Source organism: Macrosteles quadrilineatus, unplaced genomic scaffold, assembly GCF_028750875.1.
Source record: "Macrosteles quadrilineatus isolate MER2022 unplaced genomic scaffold, UCM_ALF_1.0 Scaffold_2__2_contigs__length_208266976, whole genome shotgun sequence".
NCBI lineage: Eukaryota > Metazoa > Arthropoda > Insecta > Hemiptera > Cicadellidae > Macrosteles > Macrosteles quadrilineatus.
In genome coordinates, this window is record NW_026542595.1 from 204,536,760 (window position 1) to 204,548,343 (window position 11,584).

At 37.0% G+C, this 11,584-nt stretch overlaps 1 non-coding gene across 1 annotated transcript; it reads right to left on the reverse strand.

The window, feature by feature from the left end:
* Positions 1–6,171: 6,171 nt before the first annotated feature.
* Positions 6,172–6,244, reverse strand: Trnar-ccu (transfer RNA arginine (anticodon CCU)). The gene has a single exon. It is a non-coding gene; the product is annotated as a tRNA-Arg (tRNA).
* Positions 6,245–11,584: the final 5,340 nt, after the last annotated feature.

Sequence of the window (11,584 nt, forward strand, 5' to 3'; positions counted from 1 at the left end):
TGTCATACATTTCTATAATGTAACCAAAGAAGAAGAAGCCCCAAAATGACCTTCGAAGAAAACGTCTGTGCTGTATTTCTCTCTTAACACAAACTGCAACATTACTAAAGAAGAAACCTCAAAATGCTTTGTACTTCAAGGAGCACCTCAGAATCGGAGAAAATTATAAGGTTTTCTTTTTTTATGATAATTAGTTCTTTATAGAAAGTTGAAAGTTGATCTTTTATCAGATGGGAAGATAACATCTCGACGAACATGTATGTATGAAGTAGAGTCATGGGACATGGCCATACCCATACCCCATTCCATACCTACCATACTCTACATTTACTGTAGTATGTTTATAAATTACTCGTACTTATGATGAAACTTCAAACCATACTAGTCCCGATCAACACACTGACTATGCATTGTAAGTTACTTATCCACTTCAATCTCCAGTGAAGCTGGTTTTGACGAAATTAAGTTTATTTAGACATTTCTTGATAAGTTTGGCGATGTAACATTAATATTTTGAAGTCAAAACGACACAGAAAGGTATGCAAAAAATAATTCATATTGTATGAACTTTCAGTCAGCTACCCCCGATAATTGTAGAAGCATTGTATAAAAGCATGTAATAGAACAACATTCATAGCTTGTTTCCTATATGGGAAATTCGCTGAATAGACCACATTCCTAAAAGCAAAATATAGTGTCAATAGTTTCTAAACAATTGAAGCCCAACTTCGCTCATTTCATGAGTGGAGACGGATCAATCCACCAGGTGGAGCCATAAAAGTGCAATCATTGAGTACGCGGCTCCTGCTAAGTACCTCCGCAATTTATGACAGCAAACAATGCAAACCAATAATATGTTTTGGGTCCATTAAAATACCAGTAATCTATATATTAATAGGCAAGCATGATTTTTTAAAACCTTTTTTCTCAGCTCGTGTGCATCGCAGGGAAAATCTATGAAAATCTGTTAGAAAGTTATTTGCCTATAGATGTGCAGAATCCCTTTATAGGTTAAAATAGGCTCGAAAATAAGTACAAAAAATGAATTTAAATTTAAAAAAAAAATAACATAGGGGCCCTTGTGGGGTGCCATGCTGGTGACGAAATAACAACGATAAATAAACAGATGATCAAAACAAATGGAAGACTGCTACACAATCATCACATGTTTCATTAACAGCGTGGGGTGGAAATGAGAATTCTGTAAATTTTACATTATTTTTGGTCAAGTTTTTAACCACTGGACGACCTCGAGTACAATATAATAATACTGACAGGGAAATTTTTTTTCCTGCTGTCACCTGTCAAAGTGGGCTTCCTTGCACTGATTATAGTACAGAAAGTTACTAATTGCTGCTTCTACTTACTTTTGTCGCACACCAGTATTCCAAAGAAACAAAACAAAACAACGAGCTTTTAGGCACGTAATCCGTGTACGTTGAAAAAAAAGTTGGCAACACTAAGATATTACGACTGCGATCAGCTGGTGCAGCGTTTCTCATTTCGTTCAATGTTTGGATTTAACCTAACCTAAAAATGTGTTGTACAGTGTTTAGTGGTTTGAAAGACTAATAATTTATGCTTTATAGTAACTGTAGGAAAAATATAATGTTAACGCGAATGCAAACGGCTTTTGCTGCAATAGAGAAACTTTCTCATTTTACTGTGGATAAATACCGGTAGGTACAAAAAATGTAAAATTATTTTTGTATGGGGTTCAGCACAAATCTGCCAGAACGAGTTTTTTCCTCTCATCCGGTCTGATCCGGTAAGGTGACGACTTGGCCAATATTGCCAAATGTTGTCAGGACCTTGAAATTCAAGCTCAAAACAGTCGACATTATTTCTACCTTCACTGGCACGTAAGCAAGAGAAAGCTTTTATCCTCCAACTCTTGCGTTAAATTCTGATAATTGATTCATATGGTGCATTAAATTAATTCAATACTAGCAGAGTACCCGTCCTTCCTACGGGGTTGGCGTATAAGTATAAAATGCTTATTGCAGTTATACTCGTGCTTTGCGTTTGCAATGGGAGAGGACACGTTTTACGAACATTTGGTTTATTATTATTTACGATATGGGCCGAGTGAATAAAAACGAGTAAAAGAGTTTACTTGTCTTAAATTTTCATAATTTGAGTATTTACTTGAACAGAAGTGAATAAACACAAGTATTTACTTGTACTTGTTAGTAAAGCCTTGCCAAGGAAGTATACCCTCAGAAACCTATAAATTTTGGTGTGAATAACCACAAGCAAATACTTGCCTAAAGAGTACATACTTTGTTTTTCAACAAGTTATCAGTAACCCATGCTTGTTCGAGTTTACTTGTTGATAAATGCATGTAACACATTCAGTATAGTGTAATACTTTATTTATGATGATGCATGAATCAAGTGATTTCCGCAAAATAATGCAGGGGGAAAAAATGGAACCTTAATTCAAAAGTCCAAAAACATAGATAAAAAAAATAATTTTCAACTGAAGTGAACTGTATTCCTTGTTCAAGCTATTTGTTAATGAAAATCCACGAGTCTCAATAATGCAAAACCTTCACAATTTACATGTTTAAACAAAGTTCTTGGACCTTCGATAATAATATGAGATGCATGTACATCAAGCTAGGTTAATTTATCTTTTTATGCTTCAAAATAGCTTAAAATCTTTCATTTGAGCAAATAATGTTAACATTTTTCCGTGACGTGGAAGGACCTCCAGACACCCCTGCAACATTCCCCCCTAAAAATTTAGGTCTAGGACTGCCCTTGCAGTGAACGTATGCACAATAAACTATTATAGTTTCACACGTACTTCAGCAGTCCTGTTAAACTAGTAAAAAGTAAATATATATAATCATAAGAGTACAGGGAAACCCGTTTTAACTTAATAGTAGAGAAAGGGAAATTTGTTTATGAGGAATAAGCAGCAAGTATTCGCACTGTATAAACATTGAGTATAAACCTTGGTTTGGTTTATACTCAATGGTATAAAGTTTACTTTGGAAGTAGTAAATACTTGCAAGTATACCCTCAGATCAGTGAGTATACCCTCTGATTTAGGAAGTATTTACTTGCAAGTAAAGAGTCGCTTTTATTCACAAGAGTTTACTTGGAGGGATGAATACTTGCAAGTATTTACTCACAAGTAAATACTTGCTGTACTTGTTTTTATTCACTCGGCCCAATATAGTATGGCAATCTACCATAGCCATAATGTTCTACCACCACACCTAAGCAAAAGAAAAAGAAGAAGTTGCTGATTGGTTCAAATTAGCTGTTGTCATAAAATTCAAAAAGAATTAATAGTGCTGCACCCTGTTGGTAAACCGTATAACCTTTTAATGCTATTGAATATCATAGAACCAACTTGTGTAGTTGAAGCAGCTGGCAAAATTCTTTAATTCCATTTAAATATGAATACCCATAAGGTTGACATGGGAATCTCTAGAGCCACTGGCGAGAAAGCCCGTTAAGGATTTTTGAGATAAGAATATGTCTATATGTTAATCGGGAATGTGAGCTATCATCATACTAAATTTCAACCCAATCCGACCAGTAGTTAATGCATGATTGAACTTCAAACAAACATATTCTTTTGTATTCTGAAACCATTTACTTAGGGGCGTATTTTAATTACTATTTTGATACTTATTTTAATACTTAGCTGAATATGAAACTTAATTGAATTTGAAATGGAGTTAGATCACTAGTTTTGTTGAGAGTAATATCAACTACTGTACTTTTTCTTAGCCAGGACCAATTATTACTATCATTGATTAACAGTTGTTAGGATTATACGGAGTTCAAGAAACTATTGTATCTAACTCCCAGCATGTTTCTTTATTATTCAGAGAAGTTCAAAGTAAGAACAAGACAGCGACAGCGCCAATGGATGTTTCATTGACCCCGGCTGGAGAACACGGCATTGCGACGATCGATGATGACGTCATCGTGACGTCAGGATACTCTATGGTGACGACACCGAACTTTTTTCAACTTTATGTGGGGTAGCCATTAAATGTGCTTTTAGCGAAACTCTGTAATGAAACAGCCAACAAATAGGTCTTCATGTTCTGGGTTCGAGACAGCCGCACTTTTCGTCTAGGATCCAAGAAAATTCGGTTTTGAATGAACCAATGAGAACGGCACGGTGTTGCCAAATCTAATAATACCAGCTGATTTGAAAATATTGCTTTGTATATTTTAATTTGTGTTGTCATTGGCGTTTTGGCAACGTCGCACTAGCCTTATCTTGTGATTGGCTGCCACCAACTGCAAACTTATGTGGTCCCGACTGTCATATGTATTAAATATTTGTTTGGATGTAATTAAATTAAGTGCGTAACAACAAACGATGTCTTCTTTCTCGCGGAGTTAAAAATTAGCTTAAATATTCAGTACTGTATTAAGCAAAACAATTTAGGTTTCATAAATATAATAAAATCAGAAACCCCACCAATTTCTAAAGGATTTTAGGTACAGCTTACTAGCCCTAAAGTAGTTAGAGTAACACTGAGTGTTATTACAGCAGTTAGAATTACACTTGGTGCTACAGTAGTTGCTAGACTAACAACGCTAGGTGCTACAGTCGCTAGAGTACGCTGGGTGCTAAAGTTGGTAAAGTAACGCTAGGTGCTACAGTCGCTAGAGTAACGCTAGGTGCTACAGTAGTTGCTAGACTAACAACGCTAGGTGCTACAGTCGCTAGAGTACGCTGGGTACTACAGTTGCTAGAGTACGCTGGGTGCTAAAGTTGGTAAAGTAACGCTAGGTGCTACAGTCGCTAGAGTAACGCTAGGTGCTACAGTAGTTGCTAGACTAACAACGCTAGGTGCTACAGTCGCTAGAGTACGCTGGGTACTACAGTAGCTAGAGTAACTCTGGGTGCTACAGTAGCTAGAGTAACATTGGGTACTTTAGAAGCTATAGAGTAACGCTGGGTGCTACAGTATACAGAGTATATTTGGTATACTTGGTGCCAAACATACTATACAGTATGTAGAGTAACACCAGGTGCTACATTATCAAAAATCACACCAGGTTCTACAGTATCTATAGTAACATTAGGTGATATTACAGTATCAAAAGTAATACCAGGTGCTACAGTATCAAAAACAACACCAGGTGCTATAGTATCTAGAGTAATATCAGGTGCTACAGTATCAAAAGTAACAACTAGGTGCTGCAGTATCTAGAGTAACACCAGGTGCTACAGTATCTAGAGTAACACTAGGTGCTACAGTATCAAAAGGAACGCCAGGTTCTACAGTGTCTAGAGTAACACCAGGTGCTACAATATCTAGAGTAACACAAAGCAAGTTGCTACAGTATCGAGAGTAACACGAGGTGCTACACTAGACAGCTAGAGGGCGATGGCCGACTATTGTAGTCTTCATTATGGCACAAAGTAGTTCCAGGAATCAGCACATTCCTGTCACCCCTCCCCCCAACATCACCTCTCTGGTCTTTACCGCCAGGAAAAATTGCCGGTGATTATTCATGCCGTGCGGCGGCTGCGGCTGCTACACACAACATTGGGCGAACTGTCGCCACTGCTAGGACAAGGTTGAAGCGTTGATGGGGAATTAAAACATTTATTTAAGCCTAGTTTACACTAGCATGTAGCAGTGGCGTCACTTGAACCGCGCAAGTTTTGCCACTAGAGTTATACATCATTGTTAATCATTTTCCTAGTTGAAGTCAAATATTGATAATAAATAAATATACATGAAACTCAATATAACTTAATTATTATTGATATTGTCCTTCAAGATAAATATATGCATGATTTAGCTATGGTAGAATCGTTGAAAAAGGAAATTAAAAGCAAGTTGAAAAGGTATCAAAATTTAAACCTTGAATATTTTTTATTATTTGTAACGAGCGGGTTTGCAAACTTTATCCAACCCAAAATAATTTGTTTCTATAGTGAAAAAGTGCTTGATGTGATATATCAGTTGAATTATTTTATCTTGTCCTGAGGATGGATGCATCGCTGCCACGCAACTGAAACGTATATTTATTTTTTATCATTGGTGTAATTGTTTTTGGAATATTTTTTTAATAATAAACCAACTATAATAATAACAAAATAAATCAAATTCTAAAATGAAAAAAGATACAACATTGTAATTTGAAAGTTCCATCCTTCAGTTCGAAACAAAATTTACTTACCCCTGGTGGGACTCGAACCCACAATCCCCGGTTTAGGAGACCGATGCCTTATCCATTAGGCCACAGGGGCTTGCATTCCACGGAGCGTATTGTACAGTCATGGACTGTTTGTAAAATATAAACATTAGATGCAATATAATCAATGCCAAAATAATTATATTATGTATGTAATAAGTAGTAGCAGTGTCATTTACTATCCATATTCCTTCTGTTTTAATATCTTTTAACGTATTTAAATTATCAATTGATAACTGATCTTGTTTAGGCAAAAATAAATATGGATAAAGAAATTAAACGGTTCTAAAACAACGTAAGATAACTAACCAAACTTGCTGTATCATTTGCTTACATAAAAGGCATCTGGGGAATATCAAACGGAATTTTGAAGTGTTACAGCAAGTTTGGTTAGTTAGTTAAGTTAGTTTATAATAGTTTCATTTCAGTGTGTTTTTTTTAAATTGTTTGTTGATACTGAACATTATTTATTGATCGTAGTTGTAAGCTAATATGTTTCAATTCGTCAATTTCGATGTATCGGTCCGAAAAATACTTTAAAATATTGATATATCGAAAAACCCATCGATAATAATGAATTTTCGCTTTTAAAGCACCCTATAAGATCACATAAATATGTGCTTTTAATGGACAGTAACGTATTGAAATCAACAAAGGACAACACAAACAACAGTGATTATTTTACTACCAATAAAAATCACCGAAGATGTCCTAAATGGCCTTAATATGTCGTTTTTATCAATTTTCCGAATTACATGAGCTAAAGGCCAGAATCGTATCATAGATAAACTGATGTTCGTATCCGTATAAGAACAGATTTAAAATTCACTTCAGCTTTTAGGAAAGCTGTGGCTTAGTAATATGCCAAATGAAGATTCAAAAAAATAATCAGTTTGCTCTATACAACTAGAGACTTGCTATAAAGAAATGCTGTAGTATTGAATTTATGAAATTTTTTTTTAAATTTAAATCCGTTAAGTTGGCACAATGGCGTGGGGGGATTGATGTTTTCAGGTCATTTTTTCGTCTGAGAGGATGATTCGGGCATTCAACTCCTTTCGAGATGCTCTCTCGACGTATCCTCTCCCTCCGGCCTCCCTCACAACATTGGACCCAAAAACGTTAGGTACCTACGTTACCTCAAACCTTCTACCGGAGTGCGATTTAAATAACCGGAAGTAAAAATTATATTTATGAATATTTTCTATATTTTTAACAGTTTGTATCTACTAATGATCTTTGTTGAAGATTATCTTTGGTTATAATCGTAATTAAATACCTTTTACTGCCAGAGCGAATATAGTCTTAAAGGCAAGGCAAGACTACAAGAATAGAAGAATCACTCCTGCAGAGATGTATCTAACAATATCAATTAAAATCAATACAGTACTAATATCCATTATAAAAAATATTAGGAGGCTTACAAAATAAAATTATCTTGATTGTACATTTGTTATACAATGGTCCTCTTTCGGCCACGTATCGCAGGTGAGCAAAGGTGTTGGCGAGGTTAGGTCGATGACGTCACAGTGTCTGGGCGCTGCATTCCTGCAAGTTCGCCGATCCCCCGCCAGGCGCGCCACTGTCGTCACGTAATGTATCTTCAATCACCTGTCACGTGACCCAAGAATCTGCCGATTGCCAACAATGGGACTATGGGAGGAACTACTTTATTGTAACAAAAAGACTAATGTTGAGGTGTGGACACACATACAGGTACTGTAATTGCTTATTTGATAAGATAACAAATTCAGCCTGTTTTGGAATCACAACTGACGTAGCTAAGCTGAGCTACCGACACAGTGCGCTGAAAAAGTATAGTACTATAGGGTACAACGATCACAAAAGACCAATAATTGGTCTACGTCTTAGGTGATGTGAGCCACCGGCATATTGTGCCTATCTAAATTGCGAACTTCTATTGAATACATGAACTTTATTGCCAAGTAAAACTGACAGAACTACTTATTTTGAGCTATAGCAACTGTAATGATCTATCTACTATCAGAAAAAATAAGGTAGAAACACATTTTTAGATACTAGCGCATTCTAGTTTACACAACTTAACTAGTTATATTCTTTTTTTTTTAAATTGGCGAGTACCAAAAACTAAAGGAAGAAATCTATTTTTTACAGAAACGCATTACGCATTATGTAAGTGACTCCATCAAGTTCAACTGTGTTCAAAAATATTTGACTACATGCATTGACTAGTGTTATGATTGTGCTGATTCCTTGTTCACAACCAAATGCATGGAATCTTCAGTCTATAGTGTTATATAGTCAATGCTACAGGTGATCCATCATGTGGCATAGAAAAGTCAATGTTTACAGCCTTACAAAGTCAAGTTTTATAGTTAGAGATTACTTTTTGCTGACTTTCAACTCCACTAAACTGCGGACGGTTGAGTTTTAAGACTATACACAGAAATAGACTTCCCATGTAATGTAAAAATTTGAAGCCAAAAAAACGTGCTGCAATCTGTTGAGATGGTCACCAACTAAATGGTTTTAAGACTATGGTTTTAATAAGTGCTGTACTGTACCAAAAACTAAAGAAAATCGAATTTCGTCGGTTAAACTATCTGTTTTCTCATTAAACATTATCTATTTAAACGAAAAATGGCTGCTGCTGGTTTACATATGGGATAATGACCAGAGTATTCAAAATTCAGTGATTATTGGCTTACAGAATCAATAGATGAAATGTCTACTTCGGTATCCAAAAATAAATGATTACATGTTTTCATAATCAATACAAATAGGATGTTTATCTATACCAGAGTATCCACAAGTTAAGCTTACTGATTGAATGTCTACCTCAGACTACAAAAGTCAATGATTGCATTGCAGGCGTTCAGGAGCTTAATTTTCGCAAACTCAATCCGCCATGCCGCGCTGGTGGGCGGCTGGTGGCTGGTGGCTGGTTGCACGGTTGCTGGTGGTACCTGGCTGGACCTTGGCCTGGTTGCGTCGTCTAGACAGCCAAGGCCGCGACCAGAATACGCGCTCCCATTCCCTGCGAAAACTTCGCGAGCAATTAATTGCGAGGCCGATACCCAGGCGATAAAAGAATATTGGGAATTTTGCAACTTCGAGGATGGTCTCAGGTTCACGTGTAAATTGGTATTGTTAAGCGAGACTTTGCTTGTGTCTACGAAAATGAAAAGTCTAGGGGAAAATCATCAGTTTGTAGCTATTTCTGAACGCACAAACACGAAAATGTACAAACATGGGCCTAAGGTTTGCACACATTCATTTAAATTGTGCTACCATTGACTTAGCAGTAGATATCCTATCTTTATGGACCACCCAGGCAAAATTTTGTCTTCAAATGGATCATAGTTCATAGTTGAATACTCACAGAGTGTGATACATATTAAATCAATAACTTCTCTCACAATTTCTGTTATGTACCTATTGTAGTCCGGTGGCTTAGTGAAATTACCGTTACATGGCGGATAAAAGCATCAAATTTGGTATGAAGGTACCTTAGGGTATACTAATAAATTTTAGCCTAGGAGCCCTTTTGAAATTTTAAATATTTCCACACACGGCACCAAAATCCAAAATGGCCGACAAATACAACAAAAACTACCTTTAAAACAATCCATTCTCCTGTTAACTCTAAAATATAACTTAAATCCAACCAAGACTCTACAATACAAACTGAAGACATACTAAATTATATGACAGAAATCTTATGTGTGTCTGTGTGTGAGTGGGTGGGGGTATGTGTGTGAGTATTTATGTAACGAAACCTGTACTGGACATTGCGCAAAAACGGTAAAACCAATTTACTGCAAATTTGGTGTGGACTTTGTTAGTATCATATGTCAACATTTAGATCTGTTTCCTTTTATTTATCTATTTTTATAATTTTATTTTGTTTATTTTTACAATTTTCATATATTTTTGTTTTTTTAGATCTACAGGGTTAGGCAAAAGTATGGAACCCCCCAGTTAACTTTTTAACGCGTTGCAGTAGGAAAACCAAACTCGGCATATATTAACAAACTAAAAATTGCACTTTTTCATCAAAGTTACAACTTTGCCCCAGCCCCCAAAATGGGGTATTTTAGGGGCAGGCCCAAATTTTCAAACTTAAAATCCTATCATGTGACCGCTCATTTTAAAGGGTTTATCCAGAGAAGTTGAATGGTGCCAACCAGAGGTCAATATTCCACTCCAAATCGAAATGGCAGCCATTTTAATTATGGGGCAAGCAAAAGGTAAAGTCTTGACAATCCCAGTTAAATTTAAAAATTTAATATTTTAATACTGGCCAAAAGGTGAATTATCTTTTTTTATAAAGGTATGTAGAGTTTAGTGTTCCAGCTATAACCTGTTACAAAGTTAATAAGGTATATTTCAAAATGACTGCCATTTTGATTAGGGGGGAATATCTTGGTGTCATACTGGACCGCACACTGACATTTAAGGCGCATTGTATTGCGACAAGAGGTAAAGTCTCAGCGAGGATTAATATCATCAGGAAGCTCACCAGCAGATGCTGGGGTGCTAACCCTAATGTCCTTAGAACCTCAGCTTTAGCGCTCAGTGTGTCGGCTGCGGAGTACGCTGCACCGGTATGGAATGCATCGTCACATGCAAAAAAGGTTGACATTGCAGTCAATGACATAGCTCGGATTGTACCTGGGTCTTTGAAACCAACCCCCAGTACACAAACTCTATCCTATCATAGGGATCGCCCCTCTATCAATCCGACGTGATGTCGCTGCCGACGCAGAAAAGAGAAAGACCCTCGTCACCCATTACACGGCCACCAACCTGCAGAGTGACGGCTTCGGTCCAGAAAGAGCTTTTTATCACGGACACGAGTCCTGGATGGACCACTCTCAATCAATCGGGTGGCAAGGTGGGAGGCCACGTTGACTAACCCTTCCTTACCATCCAGGAAGGAACTGGCTCCTGGTGGAGGCCTTCATTACACGGTGTGGAAGACCCTAAATCGAATTAGGGTCGAGGTGCCAAAATGCAAGACAAACATGCAGAAATGGGGTCTCTTACCAGACGAAGAAAACATATTGTGCGCGTGTGGTGCTGTCCAGGATCCTAGCCATCTGCTGATCTGCCCACGCCTAGACCAGTCTTGCACATTATATAGATGATCTTTTACATGCGAATGACAAAGCCATATCGGTAGCTAATTTTTGGAAATGCGAAGTCTGATTTCCGGGCACGGAAAGTAAGTAAGTAGTATTAGGGGGGCGATATTGACTTCTAGTTTGCGCCATTTAATTTGTCTTGAGAAACCCTTTAAAATGAGGGGTCACAAGATAGGTGTTTACATTTGAAAATTTGGGACTGCCCCCAAATAACCCCATTTTGGGGTCCGGGTACAAGTTCTAACTGTAATGAAAAAGTGAATTTT